At 38.8% G+C, this 19,489-nt stretch overlaps 1 long non-coding RNA gene across 1 annotated transcript; it reads right to left on the bottom strand.

Moving 5' to 3' along the window:
- Positions 1-778: 778 nt before the first annotated feature.
- LOC124973821 (uncharacterized) lies at positions 779-18,546 on the bottom strand. Its single transcript, XR_007106713.1, has 3 exons — positions 18,355-18,546; positions 15,331-15,461; positions 779-866 (listed from the first exon to the last, which is right to left on the bottom strand). It is a non-coding gene; the product is annotated as an uncharacterized LOC124973821 (long non-coding RNA).
- Between the last annotated feature and the right edge of the window lie 943 nt (positions 18,547-19,489).

Here is a 19,489-nt window from a genome sequence, read left to right as displayed (position 1 = left end):
TCACTATATATCAGTTGCACTTTCTAGAATTTTACAAAAGTAGAACCAGTGAGTGAGTATACATTTTAAAGTATGGCTCATTTCACTCAGGATAGTTGAGGTTCATTCATGGTGTAGCTACTCAGGATGCTGCATTCTACTGTATGGCCATATCACAGTTTCTCTACTTACCTGTTCATGGACATTTACACTGTTCTCAGTATTTTACTATTACAAATAAAGCTGTCAAAAATATTCATGCATAAGCCTTTATGTGAACTTATATATTCATTCTCTTCATCATATGCTTTCTCAGCATCACAATACATAGGAAGTAAATGGCTGATCATATGGCAGATCTAAGCTTTGATTTCTGTAAAAAAAAAAATACACCCAAACCATCTTCTAAAATCATCATGCCATTTTATAGTTCCAACAACATTGTATGAGAGTTCCCATTACTCCATATCCTCACTGAAACTGGTACCACAGTTCTTTCAATTTTAGCCATTCTAATGGAAATACAGTGGCATATTGTGATTTTAATTTACATTAAATCTTAACCAAATGTAGTTAAGTATTTTTAATTATTTCAAGATCTTCAAACTATGAAAACTCTCTAATATGTATAATTTCCTATGTATATAGAAATAACAATTTTCTCAGTTTAAAGAACATTTTCTAGAGGAAAATAAAATCTTTTCTAAATGCCAGACTTTCAAAGCAAATTTTTAAGAAGCCAGAATTCCAGCAGTAGGTTAATCGCAGTATCCATATAAAGAACTTACTTTCTAAAGTCCCTATACAGTTGTAGGCAGGCTAATTAAGTCCCCAGCTGACTTAACATTCGCTTTAAGGTGGTTTACTGCAGAAGTCAACAGAGAAATCTGGAAGGAAAAGGAAAAACAAATAATGAAAACAGAACTTGTAGATATGTTTCCTTCACAAACTACATGGTTGATCTGATGAAGTCAAAGTACCCTTTGAGTTTCAGAAGTAAAGAAATTAACATACCTTGGAGAGAGTTGAGATTCAGGAGGCAGCAATAATACCCCTTCTCCCCTGCCCAATTTAAACTAGGTCCAAAGGGGGAAAGAATATTTATTATTCTTTATACTAGTCCTGGCAGTTATAAGGTCTAAAATTTTAAATTATCCAAAGGATGCAGTGATTACACACAATCCTTAAACTGAAAGGGTCTCAAGTGCTTTGGCCTGGGTCCTAAGGACTCTACAATCTCTTAAGTTGGTCACAATGCTCCCTGGAAACCCTAAGGGACTCAAAAGAACAACTACTTCCAAGGAATGCAATAGACTGAACTTTCCCACAACTGGTCCTCACACGCTGATGGATGTGTTTTCTGAAGAAGACAAAACCGGACAAAGAGGTGGAGGTGCTGAGGGAGATACGATTCCAGGTACTGCAAGTTGAGCTTTATCAACAGCCCATTCTCTCACCTGAGACAGCCTGTGTCCTCCGGGGTACCAAAGAAAGAAGTGACTGGTGAGTGAACCTACAGCCTGTGCTTAGCCTGTGCTGAAAAACCTGCCACAGGAAGTTTTTCTGCCAGAAAGAAATGATGCAGTCTAGAGTTCAGCAACAGAAGGCCCAGGGAGGGAAGGGTGGCTAACTGGGGCATGTACCAGGGCTGCAGAAGGGCTGTGATGCTGAGACAGCATTTCCCCTGTTACTCCCAGGGGGAACATTGGCGCCTGGGGAACATCACCAGAAAAAAGGAGGGAGATTCAGGGCAAATAGGACATGGTCGTTATAGTCAGATTCCGGTAAGAATAAAGGGTGTGTGAATATTTAAGGTGGAGGGTGGGTTCAATCCGTGCTTGGGGGTATATGAAAAGCAAGCAACATGAATGAAATCTGAGTTTTATCTTGAGAGCAACCCTGCTTACTGGGTAACCCCAAAAGAGAGGACACTCTGAGCTCTGCAGGGAAGTCCTAGTATAAGAATGTATCAACCAGGACACCCTGAATATCCTTCCTGTGACCCAGACATGATAAGGAACATGAGTTTCTAGCTTGTATCTCTTCATTTTTGGGAAAATCATCTTCAGTGAAACATCACTATGTTCCCCAAAATGTACAACTCTTGGGTTGGAAATGCCTCATAAAGGAAAAATATGTCACCACAAATTAAAGCATTACACAGGAGAGAAACAATTTTCCTCTCTTTAAGCTTGTTGCATTTTAACATGGAATTGACCTATTTTTTCACCTACATCTTCCAAACAATTTAATAATTTACACCACTAATATTTGTCTTTTATTGATATCTAGAAAACACATTAAGATGTATCATTTTCAGAAGAATAAACCTAAATGTTTTCAATTAACATTATTTCTACTACAAAAAAAAAGCCTGTAAGTCACAAAACATGTACTATAGAGGAAGGCTGATACAATCCTATTTGGCTTCACATAAATGCCTTAAAATATGGTTCCAACTTCTCTTTTTTTAAAACAGTGCTCATTTTCTTTCAAATTACTTCCAAAAATGAAGGTCTCTCTGATGTTAATCATGTGTACACTTCAGCTTATACTTCAAAGAGTATTCCTCTCCTAGAAAGTGACTTCTGTATACAAATCATGGAAAGCTACTTACATAAAGAGGTGGGGATGGTTAAAAGGAGCCAGATTCAAATTCATACCTTAAAAAAGCAGAAGCAGAGGTCAAGTGACTCATCTGTGTATATTTTAGGAATGAGTTAAAGATATGCATGTACATTTCATCAGGACATGTAAAGAATCCCCAACTTTTTACTGTGACTATTATCAATGAAAACTTTAGAAACTGAGAAAACAAAACAAAACAAAAAACTTTAACTTACATTCTGGTGTTTTATGCTAGACACCATGACTCATTACAATTGATCATTACAATTGATCATTTAATGAGATGAAGAAAGTATTTCTCCATTTAGAAACAATTCAGAAATTTTAGAAACGAAGGAAGATCATATATATTTCATTACATAAAATCAGCAAAGAAAGATAAAGTAGTATTTTGTTCATTTACTACTTGAGCAGTAAAAACTTCAACTTCTCCAAAATGCCTCCCCCATATTTTTGTTTTGAGACTATCACTGTCTTGAACACATAGGATGAGGTGATCCTCCAGTCTTAAAAAAACACTGCAAATTCTCCCTGATCCATCAAAACTTGATTGAAAAGCTCACTCCATGTTAGGAGTCAAGCATCTTTCTATGTCCTAGAAACACAGAATTGATGGGCACAGCCCTATCATGGTCCCCCAGAAGCCCCCAATTCACTGAGAAATACATTTAAGGAGTTATGCCTGGGTTAGTTTTAAAATATTGGGGCTGGGTGTGGAAGCATATTAGAGGGGCTGGGGATGGACAGCAATTGTGGGTAAGGATATGTGTTCTGCGGGAGCATGGTATGCTTTGTGACTGCTGGAGTGCAGAAAGATCCTTACTTCCTAGAGGATATAACTTTTAACAATCCTTCACCTCTGTCCCTGGAAACAGGAAAATCTATTTTGTATGGTGGATACATTCTCATGGGCCAAAAGAAATTGAGAGGAGAAATTTAAGTAGAAATCCCAGGCTTCTCACTTGTTTCATCAGGAAATGATATTATCTTCTAACAAATTACACAGTACACTGTCTAAAGCAGTAGACATATATTGATTTCCCATAAGGTATCCACAAAAAATTCTAACAACCCATGAAAATACATGTGATTTCTGTAGCAACTACTCTGTGAACCTGGGTCACAATGACAGATTTTTACAACAAATCCTGCTTCCTAGAGTTATTCTGACAATGTCACTCTTTGATTAAATAAACATGTCAAAGCATCTAGTGAAGTATTCAGTTATACCATGGATCAAATCACATCTCTTCTGCACATGATGAAGTTAACAGTTCATAATAACGACCAAAAAACAGCAAGCCTACATAATACTAATGATATATGGGAGCCATATGACAACCTAGTAGAGAGTTAAAGCCTAAAAGTAATCAACGGTCACTGAATTAAAATGTCTGGGGTTTTGTTTATATTAAATCCACCTACAATGGCAGAAATCCCCACCAGGTGGAGTTGCATCAAGTTTCACTTTGAACATTTCTTAGTTTCTTGTATTCCCCAATTACTTTTATATCCGTCCAGATTCTTATAGGACTTAAGTAATTACCCTCTCAAAATTCTAATGTAACTGTTTATAAAGCAACTAATATAGAAGAAGTCAATCACTTAAAGTTAAAAAATTAGCTCACTCAAAAAACCCAGAGCAGTTCAACAAAAAGAAAAAAAATGACTCAATTAAGTCAGACAAGGAAGGACAAAAACCTCGAGAAGTAGAAGAGCCACAGTCTGAACTCTCAGAGATCTTCAAACTTCCATCAAATTCCAGATTGCTTTTTTTTTTCTTTTTCCAAACCACCACCAATACATTTCTTTGAAGGAAAAAGGGTCAAAATTTATCAACTTTTATACCGGGTAGGAAAAGGCAGACACACTGCTCTAACTTCTGGGCATTCACAACAGCACAGGCAACCAGCACTTTATTTTAATGTCATTCCCACCTTCAAGGAACAAGTTTTCAGCTTTAAAAATTGACTACTGCTCTGGCAGTAAGGTATCTAAGGTGATCCCTGCCCCATAATGAGTTGTGCTCTCATATAATGCCCTCCTTTAAGTGCAAATGGAATCTCTGACTTGTCCCTAACTAATGGATTATGGTGAGGATTGATGGGAAGTCATTCCCTAGATTAGGCTACATTATCTGGGTACTGATCTGGTGATCAGAAAAAGGGTAAGAAAAAAACAAAACAATTAATAAGGACATTCTCCCCAAACCTTTGCACATATCTACATCCATCTTCAACCCTCCCGCCTCAGTTCCCATCTAAGGAAATCACTATTGCCAGCAATGCCTTAAAAATTCTTCTACACCATCAGCAAGCAAATACATGCACAAGGATATATTTTTTCTCCCTTTTAAAATGTAATAAATGCCAGTGATTAGGGAGGTTGAGGCAGGAGGATCATAGTTTGAGGCCAGCCTCAGCAACTTTGAAAAGTAAAAATAAAAAGGGCTTGGAATGTGACTCAGTGGTAAACTGTCCCTGGGTTAAATCCTTAGTACCAAAAGGAAGAAAAAAAAAGTAACAAATGAAAGCATATTAAGCATATCCTTCTTCATCCTTTTCCCTTTATCTTAAATAGGATTCTGTCAGTACACACAGAGTTCACTCTCCCTTTTAATGACTGCAGTGAACTCCACCATATGTATGTACTATGATGTTTTTGAATCCGTTTCTAATGGGAGAAACATTTAGACATTAGACAGTTTTAGGTTTCTATACTTATCACACCCACATCAAGTAGAGCCAATTCCTACAAGTTGAATTTTGATTGGTCAAAGGACATGTATATTGGTAATTCTGCTAGACCAGTTTTACCAATTTATACTCCCATAGGCAAGCAGTGTGGATGCTGCTCCCTCACCTCTTTGCCAAGCCAGACATTATCAGACTGACATCAACTTTTTATATTCCAATGTAAGTTTTCTACTCACAGGTCAGTTTCCTCACCATTCTCAAGCTCCTCAGGTAAATCTGAAGTCTCCCCAGAGACAGTGGGATCCTACCTAGATTTTGAAAGACACATAGGCTTTGTACAGAGAACAAGGAATCCCACAAAGGAGGTGAGGACGGGCAGTATGCTGGGACAGGAAAGCACAGGACATAGTTGGTGGCAGGCTAGTTTGAGGAAAGGAAAATAATGATGGACAAAGTGGGGCCCTCACTTGGAAGGAGTTAGAGGGTCAGTGGACAGAGCTAGATTTAGGGTTAGAATGTCCACTGCTGGTACTTGCCCAGTGGTCATGAGAAAAATTACTTTATCTGGGCTCCAGTATCCTCACCTGAGAGGTCAGTCCTGAAACCTCTTTCTGTAGCTATAGAACTGTGTGTTCAAAGTAAATTTTAGTGTCAAGACTAATGTCAAACAAGCAGAACTGCAAGGGTTGAGGGGGACAGGTAGAACTTCCTCAGCCCCATTTTCTAGACAGTCCACTCTGACAAATGAGGGGTGTCAACAAACTGTTGGGATTATGTGAAGTATGATTGGAAAGCAAAGCCTAGGTACCTGAGGTCCTCTTCAGTTCCCAAAACTATACCAACTCCATGTTAAACAACGAGCCTTTAGCCTTCATTTCTATTCTGCTTGACTATAACTCATTCACTCAGTCAATACCCATTCCCCAAGTACCTACTAAATCTAGGATACTGTTGCTGGAGTGTGGGAAACAGGTTAATGGTACAAAGACTCTTCCTTCTGAGGTTCAATTTCTATACAGAAGAGAAACAGAGAAATGAACCCAGAGATGTATGTGTCATAGTAATGAGGGTAGGAGGGAGAAGTATAATGAGTGGGGAGAGACCACTCAACCCACAAAAACACACCCAGTCCAGGCAGGACTTCCACTTAGCCCTTTCAGATCCATATTCTCAGAGATCACTTGTCTCTTCTCTGAAATTCTGCAGCACTTTGGATCATATGTAATTGCCTGCTGCCTATTAGCTATTTTAAGGTACTGGTCTTGTCTTGCTTGGACCATAATCCTCTTGGGGGACCACGCCTATATGGGACAGATATCCCAGGGTTGCATTTCTGCTGGTTGCTATAACACTGCTATTTTAGAATTGCAAATGCATTATTAAGCCTTTCTTCATTTTCCCAACAGAATGGACTAGAATTTTTAAGTAAAAAAAAATTACATGAAAAGTATAGAATCAAAGGAACAAACTAAAAAAAAATGGGATATGATAAAAAGTAACAACCTCCAGATAGAGACCAGGCCTTTGTGATAGAAGTTAATGCTAAAACAACTAGCCAAAGCCAAAACAATGGGGATATGACCTAAAAAGATAAGTATGGGGGCAATTTTCCATCCCAGGACAGCGAACAGGCAAGGATGTGCAGAAGAAAGGGCAGAGTCCCTAACCCAGGAGCTCTTACTGTTACCTCCTCCATGGATTAAGGACTGGGCCTTCTGTCCCTCCCCATCACTCACCCCAGCCTTTGCACACCCTCAGGCAGAGCAATGCTCTCCTCTTGTCACTTTCAGGCTTAAAACTGTCACAGGCACCTTCACCATGAAAGGGCCACTCACTCTCTTTTTATAGCAGAAAAATGTGGATATTTAGGTTTCTCACAATTCCTACATACCAGTTGTTCTTTAATTATCCACAAGTAAAAGTACAGAGACAAAAGTCTCTGACACAAATGTTCACACCGATACTATTCACAAGAGTCAGGAGTTAGAAGTAGCCAAAATGATTGGACAGATGGATACATAACCAAAACATGTTATATCCACACAGTGAAGTACTACTTAGTCACTAAGAAGTAGACACATGCTACAACAAGTATTAACCTTAAAAATATCAGGTAAACAAAGAAGTCACACACAGTAGGCCACACATCCTATGATTCCATTTATATGGAATATCCAGAACAGGGAAATCCCAAGAGATTTTAGAGATTCATGGTTGCCAAAGGTGGTGGGTGAGCGGCAGTGGGAAGTGTCAGTGGTACAGGCTGTCCTTCTGGGGTGATGAAAATACCCCAGAACTAGAAGTGACGATGGCTGCACAACACTGAACACTCTGTTACTGAGTTAACTGTACATTTTAAGATGGTAAATTTTATGTTCTGTGTATTTTGTCACATTAAAGAACACTACTACAAGTTCAATACCATTTTAAATTGTATTGTAAACTTGCATCTACTCATCTTTAAAATATAACTTGGAAAACATGAGCTATAAACACTGGAAAACAAAACCACACACAAACAGGTGAGTACACACTCCCACATGAGGCTGGGTAGATGCAGACTCTCAGAACTCCACCACTGCAGTTACTAAAGACAGCAGTGATGAGGACCGTGAACTGCACTGTTTTACATACTCACATGTTACCCTGAGAGACAATTAGCCTTTACTTTACATGAAGTAATGAAAGTGCAGAAGGTCACATAACTTGTCCAAGATAAAATGGGCAGAGCCTCAGAACCTCAGTTTGAAGGTAATCTCATTTCAGTACATGTCTTGGCTGCATCTCCACTGACCCACAAGGACAGGCCAAACCATTTCCTCCACTGCCTACCCAGAAGAGCACCACCACTCACACAGAACCACCTGGGGCCTCTGCATGTACAAAGCTTCCACCAGAGCCCCCCTCAGGCACTGTCCCTGGGTGTTCTCAGGCCAGCAGAGTCTTCACTCTGTTCCAGAGGCCCTGGGAGGGAAGGAAGAGAACTAGGGCCTCTGGGGTTCTATATAACCTGCCTCACTCCAGTCACTCTACCCACAGCAATCTTTCCTTAGCACAAGAACAAAGAACTGCTTTCATGCCCCCAGCAAAACCAAAGGTGCCCCTCACTCTGTTGGTGAACAACAGCAACTGCAAACCTGAAAGCAGTAAGACCAGATCAGTGGAACCATTCTGATTGGCCACCATGGTGTTTCAAACACCAAAACACCTGAGTGAATCCAGGGTATCATGTCCCTAAGGAGTCACAGAGTTCTTGTGACAAATGATTTCAGATCTATAAACTGACTCATTTATTACTCTCAGGTATTGTTCTTCCTATCATCATCTGTCACATAAAGAAAAACATGGCTAGAAAAGATACCGAGATGAATAAGACTTTAACACAGACACCTCATTTGAATGACCCTCACTTCTAAGGTTTAAAAAGAGATTCCATATATAATTTCAAGGGTAGAAATAACCTTAACATTAAAATAACTTCAAATCACAGCACAACTAAATTTGAAGAAGGTTCCTTCTCAGTATTTGCTCTTCTAAATAGGGAAGGGGCTCTAGCAGTGTTGGACCACTCAGGCATACGGTCCCTGCCATCAGCTCTGATTCCTGTGATTTCTGAGCATAGGTCAGGGACATTTGTTTTAGGTTTACCTTCATATTTCAACTGCAAAATGAGACATTCAGTGTTGAGTCATTTCTATTCAGCTGACACTACTACTAGGGTCAGAGAATAAACACTAAAAATAGAAAAGGAAGGTGATGCTGACTGAACATATTATGCTTGACCTGACAAAACAAGGGGTGCTATTGCTTTCCCAATGCTTTGGCTCTCTGGAATAGCAGAAAGAGATCACTGGTTATTTTCATTTGTAAAAAGTCTGTAAAGGTGCCCTGCAAATCCACCTGGTACTTGCCACGCCATAAAATAAGATCTGAGTTAATATTTACGAATCTCAACAACAAAATATAAGGGTCTTAATTTGGCATGTGAGTGTTTTTACCGCAAAAATTTATTTTAAATCAAAGGCCTGAAGAACAAATATTTACATTTAATAGTAATCAAGGGCTGGGGAGATAGCTCTGTTAGTAGTGTACTTGCTTTGCAAGTACAAGACCCTGGGTTTGATCCCTAGCACCACACCAAAAAAAAAAATGTAAATCAAAATAGAAAGATAAACAGTTAATTTAAGGTATTGCACATAAAACATTTTCCACAAATAACCATAGCCTTAGCTCATTTACTGAAAACTTTGTACAAATTAAAATTCTGCCTTCTTAATCACACTTGAAAAGTATAAAGGACTCATGTTAAAGAAACTCAAGAGAGAAGACTCATGTAAACAATCTTTTTTCAATGAAAACACACACCTATGTAAACCAGGTATACTGGAATTTCTTAAAATGAACCACTTGCACAGAGGAAATATTCACACAGAAACAAGTTACCTTCACTCACTCTGAGTCTGTTTCTTTGCTGAGGTTGAGCTCCAGGCTTATTTTAGTGTGCAAATACAGGTCATATAGGAAAGAAAGAAAATCATTTTTACGTGTAAAAGGGGACACATTAAAATGCCATCAACTAGGATTTTACTTAGTGCTGGTTCAACTTGACTTTGATCTGCAATATATATGTGGACAATTTCAACAGTTTTCCATGTGTTTGGATCCAAACTGTGTACTTATAAATGACAGAGAGAAATGAAACAAGAAAATTTAGTTTATTTTTTATTAGCTAAAACTATTACACTTACATACATAATCTCTATCTTGAATCTTAGCATACATTATGGAGAAAAAAACTGCAAATTATGTATCAAGTTTAGCTGCCTGAAATCTTGAGGGATCTGGAAATTATTATGTACTTAAGCAATACCCAAATAAGGGCAGTCAATGAAAAATGAACAGAAATCTGTCAATATCTTTTTATCCTTTTGTAGTCCTTAGATATAATTTATGTAACCAATTGCATCTGACCTGTGTTAACTCAAATGATATACAACAAAGTCTTGAAAGCTGTTTAGTCATATGCTAGCATGGGAGCCTAAGAATCAGGCTTCAAGCAGCACCATATGCTCCAAAACCGCTCCTGAATTTGTTTAACCCAAAGTGGTTTATTTTCAGTATGAGGTTGATTCCTCTAATCTTTATGTTGGTCATATATTTCTGAAATTCTATGAGCCAATTAAGTACTGTTTAAAAACTGCCAACAGATACATCCACTTGAGAGCTGAAAATGACAGATTAACACAAATAAGGATTACAACATGCCAAATCATCTCATATAGACCCTAAATTTTAGAGAATTACTATGAGAAACAACATGAAATGTCTAATGACTTGAAAGAAAACCAAAGTCAAGTACCGTAACTTAAAATTCAAAAGTTCTATTAAAAGGCATCAATTACAAAATAGAACAGTAAAAGAACAGTAAGAATAAAATTTTCCACAATCATTAACTTGCAATCCTTTAATAGTATGTCCTATGATTAGAACAGTGTAGTTACTAAAATGGGGTGTGCATCAAAAATTCAACTATTGGAGCCCACTTTAGAGCTTGAGACCCTTATCTACATTCCTAATGAGTTCCCAGATGCTACTGTTGGTTCAGGGACCACAGGTTCTCAGTGCATCCACCAAGTATGTCAGATGCCCTTCCAAGTTTCCCAACAAGCCTTAAGGATTACATGTCTGAGTCGTCGCTGATGTTCTTGAAGCATGATTTGGGGATAAATGTGCATTACCTTATAATAAATCAGGAGCTTGTCAACATTTTTATAAATTATTCAAAGTACCTTCTCCCTCCTGACTTCTGGTCATTTCTGTGACGTCAAAACATAACCCAGTAAAGTGGAGAGGAGGTGAAAACGAAAGCAACCAACTCTGCTATGTTAGAGCCAGCTCTGTCAAATATACAGAGATGACGGCAATCTATACTAATGGCTAAAACTGAATTGGGGATTATCTGTGTGAATTTGAATGATCCACTCTCTCTGTTCCAGATAGAACTGCTGATAAAAACAGCAACCTCACCTAAGTCGACTCAAGTGTCAAGGCAAGGGACTGACAGGGAAAGCACATTTGTTTCTGGCTGTTTGCGTGACTCACCTAAATCTGACAGTCTGAGGTGGCCAGTGGTTAGTTTAATGAAGGTAAACTTCACTTTGTTGATGACAAAATAAACTAAATTCAGTAATTACCTTTTCTAGGGATTTCTGTGTTGCAAGTGAAGAACTGCAACTTACATTTTCTAATGTTCCCAAGTCTTGTTTGTGTCATGACTCAATTTTGATGAAGAAATCATCTTTCATATATTCATTCTGTAAAAATCCAAGAGGAAAATGACAGTGATCTTTCACCAGTTGTTTGGGGCTTGGACATACAGGAGCCTTTTCCAGCACAAGCACCATGCCATGCTTTGACTCTACCAACAGATCTAACCTCAAGTGTCAATGAATCATTAGCTACTGGTTTTTGTAGACTTGTCAAGCAAACCAAATGCTAAGTGCTTTTAAATAATTTAAACACTCTTACTTGTCATGCAGCATAAAATGCTAATAAAGAAGTTGTGAGGTTTAGCCAGTAAATATGGCTTTAAAAGGAGGTACCAGAGCAAAATGAAATCAATAGGAAAATTATGAGACAAGACTGGAAAGAGCCAATTAACCCTGAGGACATGTGGTGGAGCATGGACCGGTGGTAGGAGCACAGGAGAGGAGTCACTCATGCATCAATGGGTATTTAAGTTTAAAAACAAAAAAAAACAGAAAGGCTGAAAATAATTACAATGTGAAATAAATAAAGGTGAAGAGTCTGAAATTTAGAAGAGTTTTACTCAACTGAGGCATAATGGAGGGGCAGGCAATAAAACAAGAAAATTTCAGAATATTAATTGTCAAAATATTCTGATCCAATATTTTATGTCACAATGACTAACAGAACATTTCATAGCTTATATCTTCAAAATACAATTTGTACACAAGTGGCACCAAAGGATACCATAGCTTATGAGGTACAAATAAAACATGGAGACTAACTTCAAAATGATGCTAAGAATAATGTCACAATCTGGCTATGGTGAATTCAGCAGCAATGAACATTGATGTGGCTGAACCAATCTAGATGTCCTTCAATTGATGAATGGATATAGAAACTGTGGCATATATATACAATGGAATATTACTCCGCCATGAAGAAAGATAAAATTATGGTATTTGCAGGCAATGGATGAAATTGGAGAATATCATGCTAAGTGAGATAAGCCAATCTCAAAAATCCAAAGGATGAATGATCTCGCTGATAAGTGGATGATGACATATAATGGGGGGTGGGAGGGGTTAGCGTTAGGGTTAGGGTTAGGTTTAGGGTTAGGGTTAAGGAGGGTGGCAAGAATGCAGGAAGGAAGGACTGTATAGAGGGAAAAACGGGATGGGAGGGGTGGGGGGAAGGAAAAAAATAACAGAGTGAATCAAACAATATTAACCTATGTAATTTATGATTACACAAATGGTATGCCTTTACCCCACATACAAACAGAGAAACAACATGTACCCATTTGTTTACAATAAAAAAAGAATAATATCACCAGAGGAAAACACTATATAGTTAATTTAGCAAATCAATAGCTGTTTCAGAAGTCTGTTATCTCCCTCTTCTATCATGTGGCAACATAAATAAGATACTGTTGAAAGTACAACAAACTTTCAACAGTGGATGAACTTTCCTTATGATCTCAAAGTATTCACTTGCTCACCCTAGAGCCAGCCCCATCAGCAAGGACCCAGTGTGGGCCGCCATTTGGAAGCAAACCTATGCCCTTCACTAGAACCACAAGATGAACTCCAAGTAGCCACTCCTATGCCATCACCTCCACCCTTCTCAAGAACCTGGGCACTGGGGGTTCTCTCACCTCAACTGAAGGGCAGAGGGGTGACATGCTGCTGGGGACAAGGCTCACATGTTCTACAGTAGGAGTAGGTGTTTCAGGCTCTCATGAAACACCAAGAAACCCTTGGGAGTAATTGTCCTCACAAATGTAGGAACTTTGCTATGAGGAGAGATACATTAGATATATTTTCACCTGAATCACCAACTTTTCTCTAGTTAACATTCAAAGAAAATTGTTATCAACTATTATCACTTTTGTGTTTGAACAGGGTCCAAGACTGTTATCAACAGTTTACTTCAATCCCACAGTACCTGGGTAGAAAACTAATATAAAGAGTAAAAAGTGATTGAGAAGGAAACAGCACCATTTTCCACCACTATAGATTTCCATAAGTAGCAAAGAACAAAGTTCCTCTGGTTTAATTATTCTAATGACCAAGCCACAGCACAAAACCAGTTCCAATCTCTTCAAATTTGACTACATTTCTTCCTTCCAATAAAGATAGCTTAAAGAAGTATTTTCCTTACATTATCAAAGTAAAGGCACAAAAATCTATCTCCAAGAACACAAAATTCAAAGTTAAAATTTTATTTGAAAAAATAAGGGTCATTGTAAACTGAAAATACAAAGTGGGGATATGATGCTATCTTGCAGATTAATTTAAAACACACACACAATCTTACTCAATTTGGAAGGTTTTAGGAAGCTGAAACTAAGCAAATTTCTCAAATACTCCCAAAATGAGGGTCTAGGAACTACAGACTACAAAGAGGACTGATACAACACTAGGGTTAGTCTAGTCATGCCACAATCCTTAAATCCTTTAAAATATACTTTGTAATAAAGTCATATACATAAATAGTATGAAAATGTCTCAACCAAAAGGTAAATTTGGTCTTGAACAACAGACTAACAACATTCATACAGAAACAACTAAATAACCATGTCCAAAAACAGTGACTAATGTGCTAATAAGTTGTGGCATGCTACTAGGTTTTCCTCTTGTTCTTATTTTAAGAATAATTTCAGTAGAGACAGAAGACATACTTACTAAATCTGCATATAAGAAAACCTCTGAGTATTTTGAGTGACAACACCAAGACTCAGAACAATTTTAACAATCTGATTCGACCAGTTGAAACAAACAAACCCTAACAAAGACAAATGTCAAGTTTCATTTTAAGTTCAAACAGATAATTGTGCAAATAAATAGGGGTTCAGACTTATCTTGACTGTGTTGTAACACAGTAAACTTCAGGTAATAGCAAGACACATACAGCTGTGTTCAGTCTACATTAAATAGTGCCAGACACCTGCACTTTTTTAATGTCTCCATTCCTGGCCCCCGTTTTCTGACAGCTGTCACCTTTTGGGTTATCAGTTTTTCTTTGTTCCACTTCCAATTTGCTGCTTCTAATCTCCTGACAGCTCCAGGAAAACCAGACAAGCAGGAGTTGTGTACAAGTAACAGAAGGATCCAGAAACATTCATGAGGTTTGCTACACATATCTTAATTTCACAAACAGATTTTGCTTTTTTCATCTCTGGTTCTACTGCAGGTGGCTGCAACTGCAGGGCACAGGTCCTCTATAGGTGATATATTTCTATGGCACAAGCAAATCAAGGAAGACAATAAGCTCTCATGGTTAGATGTTGCTCAGACTGTGTCTGGAAGACTGTTTTCAGTTCAAAGAAACAACTATGACATATACAGAAGTAAGACTAGTTGGTGAGGAAGTCTAAGGGTCCTGTTATATTAGGCCAAATAAATGTGCTGGGATGTTTAACCTTATGATCTTTGAAAATGGAACAAAATGTCTTGGTAGGTAGCACCCTTGGTAGGAGAGCCACCATCAGAAAGTCTGAAAGGCTGCTACAGGCAGGACGGGTGAGACTCGATATTCACTTCCCAAGTGGGATAAAGTGTGAACAACGGTCAAGCATTAAGGGAGAGAAGATTCTGACTTAAAGAAGACAAATGTTTATAATGTCCAACACTAAAGGAGTTGTTTTTCTAGGTAGTGAGCTACTTATCTTGAAAAGCACTAAAGTTAAGGCTGGAGTCTCATTTCTCTGGGATGGTGTAAAAAGAATCCACGCACAGGTTAAACTACTCTTTTGGAGGACTGAACGCAGGGTGCTTACCACAGTGCTACATCTCCAACTCCTCCGTAAATATTTTGAGACAGGGTCTGGCTTAGTTGCTTAGGGCTTCTCCAAAATGTTGAGGTGGGACTTGAACTTGCCGTCCACCTTTGGATTTCATTCTTCAAACTCTGCAAAAACAAAGCAGTGTAACAGAAATTTGTTTGCAATTGATTATCTGTAATACACTATAATTAATTTGCTACAAGACTGAAATAAATAAATGAACACAACCAAGATATGAGTTTAGATTAACATATCAAAGTAAATTATGACAAAAAAAGATTCAGAATCACCCCCTAAACAGAACATGGCAAAACCATACAGCTAAAATGATAAAAGAATACATATTACACTTGAATGGTTTTAAAACACAGATCTCTAGATTTAAAGGATCTTTCACTTTGAATCCAATGATTCAACTGATAGGACTCTTGAATCTGAAAATAAAATTATGCCATTTATGCAAGGGAGTCTTTGCAATTCCTACAACCCTAAGCAAGGATTTTTAAACTGCAGGATAAAAGCTACCTCTCCTGAATCCCAGTGATCATTTGTACTGAGTGTCCTTGTTGTTCCAGGACCCCAAAAATGCAGTTGCAGCAGGTCTTATAATTAAAGAAACAAGAAAAAGAAAGAAAGAGAGAAAGAAAAAAAATAAAAAAACCTCATCATTGAAAATTGCAGGGTACAGAATGTATTATTTGTAGACTGGTCAGGATGCCCCCATGAAATTTTTAGATGGTTTCATTCACCACATACATGCTATGCATTTTGCTTTTATGATACTTCTCACAGAATACATATCTTGAATTTCATGAAAAAAATGTTTCCAAAAACTGTTTCTCTACTACCCAATTGTTCAAGTTTAATAAAAGGGATATCCTTTCAAATTAATATTAAAACATTTTTATTAAGGAAACTACCTTGAACTTTAATAATACAATGACTTTTTCCAGGGTAGATTCAATAAGGTTGATAGGTGTATGATCCTTTCCAAGAATTTTGTTACTGAAACACTAAAAGAATATGTTTATAGTCCATTTTACTTATAATACAGTATTGAGGAATTATTTTAAAAATAATTATTGAATATTACTATACATAAGAATACTGCATGTTCTCTAGGTTTTTACAGAGAGATCCCTTATTTCCACCCTTAACCATTTCTGCTATAAAGTCTGAAAACCAAAGTCATTTCTGTATATTAATTGTCTCATAATACTGAGTTCCAAGGCAGCAAATTCCTTTTCCCCCTACTTGGTTCCCCTTAGTCTTTTATTTAAAGAGGGGAAAATACATACACATACACACACACACACACACACACACACACTTCACAGTCACCTCAGTTGTCTTTTTACAGAAAATTCCCTATAGTTTTACTCATTCCAATTTCTCTTCAGCTGGCATCTCCTTCCTTTTATCTTAAAGTAATTGTTTCTTGTTTACATTAGTGATGATTTGTTTTAACCTAGGCCATGTTCTGTACTAGAAACAGGGAATGCTTAAGTAAGAAATAGTCTTTACCTAAAGAAAAGTCTGTTAAAAAAATCCTTAGGAAAGACATACAAGAGAAGTAAACATCCAGAATGGCAATGTACACCTTATGAAAAATAATTAGACTTTGGGCACAATTAAAATTTCATTATCTCAGTGCATTTAAATTTTCATAGCAAAAGGAAAGATTTGCAAAAAGGCGAGCGTACAAATTCTCAGTGGTAACTACTTTCCAAGAGCTAGTTTGGTACTACTTATATAATTGTCGAAGGATCAATTGAACACTTAATACACATTTTTGGAAGGACAAGGTAATTCCAATAGAAGAAAAATAATGACTAGATATATGACATAAAAGCATTCCTACAACTCTCTATGTGGTTTGGGCCAAGTCAATTCCCTCCTGTATTATATCCCCAATTTTTCTTAATGTCTGTTATTACCTACATCAGATATTAAAATAACAAATGCACAATACACTACTAAAAAAGTTGGAGGAAAATTTTTACATAAACCCAAAGTTCAGTGTTATAAATGAGCTTTCATTAGAAATCTTCACTCTACATAAAAAGGCAAAAATATCTTTTCACAGAATCCTTGTCACTGAAAAAAAACTGTAGGTTTTCATGAATTCATTTAATAAGTGTTTGTTGAGCACCTACAATGTTCTAGGGACTATTTAAAAATCTGGGTCTAGGAGAATGAGGAAAATGGGCAAATTTGTGGAGCTTAATTGAATTAAGAATACATTTAGGGCTGGGATGTAGCTCAGTGGTAGGGTGCTCGCCTAGCAAATGTGAGGCGCTGGGTTCAATCCTCACGACCACATAAAAATAAATAAATAAATAAAAGTATATTAAAAAAGTATACATTTAGGAAAATAAGAAATCACTGAAAGGTGTTATTTGAGCAAAGACCTAAAAAGGTGAGTAACTGAACTGAGGAAAGCACACTTCAGGCAGAGGGTACAAAAGTAAACAGGTCCTCAACTCAGCTCACATGTAGATTAGTGAAGGAACAGCAAGGAATCTTTTGAGGCTGGACTGGGAACAGAAAAACTAGTAAATGGGGTTACAGCAGGGAATAAAACAGTGTAAGGCCTGCAGGCTATTGTAAAGACTGATTTTTATTCTGAAAAGACAATGTGTCTTTGGATGGTTTTAAGCAGGGAAGTGACATGAGTGACTTTTTAATAGTTGGAAAATTAACTCTAAAATTAGGGTGTTTGGAAACAGCTACTTTAAGTCAAAAAAATTTTTTTAAGAATTTAAAATGAACACATGAATTTGGGAGAAAACAAACAAAACATAAACAACGGATCATACTAAAAATCCCTAGCTGCCTGTGAAAGGGATAGACAGGTCAGAAACCAGGTGTGACAGCATAACATTTACTGCCAACCAGATTTTCTGCGATGTTAACAGGCCCTGATAGTGAGAAAAACTAAAGTTTTCAACAAAATCATTGGCCGCTGATGAACCCAAAAACCCCTCCGTTTGACAGGGCATGTGTTTAAAGACTCACCTTCACCTCCTGAAGTAGGTGGATCCCGGAGAGCCAAGCCATCTGGGGAGTGAGACTCATGAGCAGGAAGAAGGCTCTCCAGTGATCCAACCGAGCTGCCCAGCGGAGCATGGCTTATCTGGTCTACTGGCTGTCACATGAACTTCAGGGCGCCAAACTCCAGGAGTCAGGGTTGCCTTCACCTGGCAATCGCATCTCCTGTGGGTGACAAGCAGACTCCACCCTGAGGGACAAATCACCATCAGGCCACCGAGTTTCCCAGACCCCTTTAGGAAGCTGCGATTCCACCCACCAGCGGGCCTGGGAAAGCCCCCAAGCAGACCCTGGTGAGAATGGTCCCAGTGGAAACTCCCCGTCGTGCCTTCGGGAGCCATGCGCCGGGGCCCGCAGGCAGCCACAGGCCCCCTGCACGTCCCGTGTGCAGGGGGAGAGGACCGCCATGTTACCACTGCAACACCCGGAGGGTTTGCGGGCGCGTCTCTGAGGGCTCTGAGGTGGACCGGGAGTGTTCCCTGTGGAGACGGGGAGCGGCTGGTCGGGAGCTCAATACTTCTTAGGAATATCCACCATTTCTCAGTTGATGACTCTCCCACCGACCCAGTCCCAGACCCTTTTCACCAACCAACCCCACCAACGCACTCACAAGTCCTTGATCACGACCACCTTCCGGGATCTCCCTCGCAGCGCCGCAGCTACCTCCTTCTAAGACGCTTGCGCGGACCCGCCTCCCAGCCACCGTGGCGCCTGCGCGGTCCTTCCGCCGCAACCCTTGCGTCCGCACGCCAGCAGGGCGCTAACTCCGCCCAGTTGTACGCCCCACCCCAGGCGTGCGGGCCCTTCACTGCAACTGCTGGGAGCGCTGGAGCGCCAGTGCCTTTTATTGCTCCTGCTCCATCTTCTAGCGCGGCCGCCCTTGGACTTTCACACTCCTCAACTGCCGAGGGCGCTCGAGGCTTGTGTGCAGCCTAGTCTTTCTGGTGTTTCAGCTGCTTCCCTGAAAGGTGTTTTGTGGCTGTCAGTGCTGTCCTCTCACTGCTCTAAGAGGAGGACCTTCTAAATTAAGATGTAAATCCTGAACAGCAAGATGGCAGAATAAAGGAGGTCACTTTCCTTGCTGCTCTGCAGGTTGAAGCCA

The sequence above is a fragment of the Sciurus carolinensis genome, unplaced genomic scaffold (assembly GCF_902686445.1).
Source record: "Sciurus carolinensis unplaced genomic scaffold, mSciCar1.2, whole genome shotgun sequence".
Classification (NCBI taxonomy): domain Eukaryota; kingdom Metazoa; phylum Chordata; class Mammalia; order Rodentia; family Sciuridae; genus Sciurus; species Sciurus carolinensis.
This window is presented reverse-complemented; position numbering and strand designations above follow the sequence as displayed.